Here is a 4,799-nt window from a genome sequence, read left to right as displayed (position 1 = left end):
AATAGTCATGAGACAGTTCACCCTAGGTTGATGATCCTAGGAAATGGGCATGGGGAGAAATGGAGACCGTTGACCTTCTGGGTTACAATATTCCACGTCCCTTGTTCTTGTGATGATGTTTGTACAAAAATCTCTTGTAATCTGTATTCTATGTATTTTGTCTGAAGATGTACACAAAGTAATTTATCGTCTACTGTTTAATTTTCTTCAGTAGTTCTTGCATTTTGTTTTCACGGTGAAGTGAGGTTCGCGCATATATCATATATGTATATATATGTATATATATATATAAATATATATATATATATATATATATATATATATGTGTGTGTGTGTGTGTGTGTGTGTGTGTGTGTGTGTGTGTGTGTGTGTGTGTGTGTGTGTGTGTGTGTGTGTGTGTGTGTGTGTGTGTGTGTGTGTGTGTGTTTGTATGTACATAAGTATATATATGTTATGTGTGTACGTGTATGTGTATATGTATACGTCTGTTTCTGAGTCTGTGTCTTGTCTGTGTGTATATTAGTGTACATTAGTAAATATACAGTTAAAATAGACAGTCACATTATTTAACCATAGGAGGAGATTCTTTCGCAGGTATACGAGTATGCTGATGAAACTCCAGTGACGACAACTGCTCATGTCTTTTACAAGACTTCTGGCTTACGTGATGATGCAGACTTTAGTCGTGTTGAAAAGCGAGTTGCGGGTATAAAGGAGATTTCCCAGATTTATGAGAAGCATCTGGTAACGGTAACTGAAGGATAGCTATAAGCAACCCAGTAAATAGCCCAGAGGGAATAAATATAGCAAAATACACCAAATGCGTTAAATTGGATTGAAAATGGGTTAAACTCGTTATTCTCTACGAGGGTGTATACTGTCTTGAACTTATAAGTATGTGGTCGTGAATTTGAGTCACAGGCCCGCCATGGGCTTGCTGTATTGGTTATCGACAGCGCTGGTCAAGCAAAGAAATGATTCAACATCGAAAAAAAGCAGCTGAATACAACTGACAGGGCTTTGCCCTATCCAGTGGTTTCTCACTTCCAATTGTGTGCAGTGGGAAGTGTAGAATAAAAGTCGAATGTTTGCACACTAAAGACACTGGCTTTGAATATAGAGACTAAAAACAGAAACTGATATGTAACTCTCCTTGACCATTTGGATCTGTATGTAATCAATATGTGAATCGGACAGGAAGAGAAGGCTTAGGGTGTCTTATGAGGTGTAAAAGCTGATAAGGCTGATTATTCTTAAATCAGTCCTCTTAAAGAACTTAATTACAAATGTGGTTAGATATCAATGACTATGAAATACTTTTTTCTGGGGCCAAAGGAAGGATCGATCGCTTAGACTCCCTTTATACATTTCATTATGGTTAATGGCACATGAAGTAGGAAAGAGTGCACGACATCCTTTTGACAATAAAACTCATATCACATTGCCCCTATGTAATTATGGGACCCTGGCTTGGACTTGGTCATGATACCATATGACCCAATACACCCTAACCATTAATATAAATTTACCACTTTACATATATATATATATATATATATATATATATATATATATATATATATATGATTTATATATATACATACATATACATATATATATATATACTTATATATATATATATACATATATATATAAATATATATATATATATATATATATATATATATATACCCTGTGGTGAGTCGCTGAGTCGTATATGGCGACAAAAACGGGATGAAAAAAAGGGCATAACAGGGACTGTGAGGAGTTTTCCAACCAGAACCCTGAGTTTTGGATCATTTAATGTGCGTGGATGTGATACAGATGAGGGTAAAAGGGAAGAGATAGGCAGTATGTTTGTGAGAAAAGAGATGGAAATGTTGGCATTGAGTGAGTTTGAGTTTGGGAGTGTAGTTGTGAGGGTGTCAGAAGTGAAGAGAGGACATGGGAGAGAATGGGCGTCTATACTACTAAGTTGAGTTGAGAGTGGAGGATAAATAGAGAAAGAGTAAAAGGACAGAAGGTAGGGAGGTGCTTAGAGTAAATTGTTTAAATGAGAAAGAAAAGGAAAAGATGTACAAGAAGAAGTTGAAAGAGGTGAGTGAGTGAGTGAAGGATAGAGTAGAAATACTGTAGGAGTGAAGGAGGAACGGGGATGGTTCAAGGAGGAAGTCACAAGGTGTGCAAAGTTGGTGTGTGGGACAAGAAGGATGTGAGGAAATAAAAGGAAGGGTAGTGAGTGGTAGGATGATGAAGCAAAGAATGTTGTAGAAGAGAAGAAGCGAGCATTCACAGTTTGGCTGCATAATAGGACGAGAGAATCATATGAGAGGTACAAAGAAAACAGCAGTAAAGCATAACATAAAGGAGGCAAAGAGGAGAACAGATGTGAAACGGGGTAAGAGTATGACAGAATTTTTTAAAGTAATAAAAAGATGTTTTGCAAGGAAATCAAGAAAGGAAGAGGAGAGGAATGAAGTAGAGAACAAAAGGTAAAAGGTGCAGATGGAGAGATGATAATGAAAGAGACGACACTAGGAGGAATAGGGGTCGAGTGCTCTAGGGAGTTATGCTAAATGTGAAGGAAGATAGGGAGGGAAAGGTAGTTGCAGGGGGAAGCTCTAAGAGAATGACAGTGAGGAATGAGGAAAATGGCGGAGATATAAGGAAATATGAGATGAAAACAGTTATCAAAAGGATGAGAGTAGGTAGGGCACCTGGGTTGGATGGGTGTCATGTGGACTTTTAAAAAAAGGGAGATACAGTGATGGTGGGCTGGCTGGTGTGGTTATTTAAAGTTTGTTTATGGGAGGGTAGAGTGCCGGAAGACTGGAGGAGTGCCTATATAGTTCCATTTTACAAGAGGACAAGTGTGAGTATATTAGTTTCAGAGGGATCAGTTTGTTTAGTGTAGTTGGGAAGGCTAATGGGAGGTTTTTGATTAAGAGATTAGGAGGGGAACAGAGAAAGTAATAGGTGAGGAACAATGTGGGATTAGGACAGACAGTGGTTGTATAGATCAGATTTTATGGAAAGTCAGATATGTGAGAAAGCTGTAGGAAATGGTACGGATGTTTTTGGGGGTCTTTATGGATTTGGAAAAGGTTTATGATAGGGTAGATAGGAAGACATTGTAGAAGGTATTGCAGATATACGAGATAAGAGGAAAGCTGTTAAGAGCAGTCAAGAGTTTTTTACGAGAGTAGCAGAGCCTGCGTAAGAATCAGAAATGGAAAGAACAATTGGTTTGAGGTAAAGGTGGGACTTTGCCAGGGATGCGTTATGTCGCCTTGGCTATTCAATCTATACATAGATGGAGTGGTGCAAGAAATAAACGCAAGAGTAATGGGTCGGGGATTGGAGATGGTTAAAGAAAATAAAGAAAAGTAGGAGATAAGCCAGTTGTCGTTTGCTGACGAGACTGACCTTGTGGCAGGATCAGATGAGGGATTAAGGAAGTTAGTGACAGAGTTTGGGAAAGCATGCGAAAGAAGAAAGTTGAAGTAAATGTAGGTAAAATGCAAGGTAATGAGATGTACAAGGGGAGAATGTGGCAGCAAACTGGAAGTGAGTATTAAGGGAGAGAAACTGGAGGAAGAAGATATCTTCAGATACTTGGGTGCGAATATGGCGGGAAAAAGGAGTCGCCGAGGGAGGTAGAACGTAGATTGAGAAAAGCAAGTAAATACCTTGGGGGATTAAAAAGTGTAATGAGAAATAGACATTTAGGAACGGATCGATTGTATGAAGAAGTGATTGTGCCGACAGCACTGTATGTGGCAGAAACGCGGAACATAAGAGAGGAAGAGAGGAGGAGTTTGAATGTGTTGGAAGTGAAATGCCTGAGTAGTATGGCAGGGGTTACTAGGCTGGATAGAGAGAGGAACGAGGGGATGAGTAGGAGAGCGGGGGTGGAAAGGGAGTTGGAAGATAGGGTTGATGAAAGAGTATTGGGATGGCTTGGATACATGGAAAGAATGAGTAAAGAAAGATTAATAAATGGGGTGTGGAAGGCAGAAATGAAAGGACTAAACATAATGGGGCGACCAAAGATGAGATGGGTGGATGGAGGTAAAAGGGGTATTGGGAAAGAAGAGAATGTCAGTTGAGGAAGGAAGGGAGAAGACAGAAGATAGGGATAAGGGAAGAATGGTTGTGCATGGATGATGCTGTGATGCATGGAAGGGAGTGGGTGGGGGATGGGGGACGAGAGAGTATGTGTGATTGATATTTTGGCACAGAGTTGTGAACTCTATTCTTTGTAACAGAATCTATATTGAAATCATCGAAGCATCTATATATGTTTTCTTGTAATACCATTACACATACAATTCATATTTATGTTTCAGTTGATAAATGCATTTTTTTTTCAGTTACAGGATATGATGGAGGTCTTATCAGGAGAGTGGGAAGGAAGTAACAACGAGGAAAATTATAAAAGAAAAAAAAAAGATAGCCAAAACTGAGTACCCGCCCACACTTTCCCAATCAACGTGAACTGGATGATCTCATCAGGAACTTGGGCCTCACTTAATCAGGAGCTGAGCTTTTAGCATCCAGACTGAGTGAATAGAATCTGTTTGGGGAGTACTATAGATCAACAGTATACATGAAGCGCCATGAGGAATTTGAAGTATACTTTGATATAAGTGATGATCTCTGCTTCTGCTAAGATATTAATGGCTTATTTATAACTATTGTAATTGATCAGAACCCTGAACAATGGCTACTGGACAAAGATCTACAAAATGCCTCAATCTTATTTTACGGATGAAGGAAAAATATGACAATGTAAAAAG

This window comes from Oratosquilla oratoria, chromosome 3, assembly GCF_046742065.1.
Source record: "Oratosquilla oratoria isolate Oo_2021 chromosome 3, ASM4674206v1, whole genome shotgun sequence".
Lineage (NCBI taxonomy): Eukaryota > Metazoa > Arthropoda > Malacostraca > Stomatopoda > Squillidae > Oratosquilla > Oratosquilla oratoria.
The sequence above is the reverse complement of the archived record's forward strand: the minus strand, read 5'-3'. Positions refer to the sequence as shown.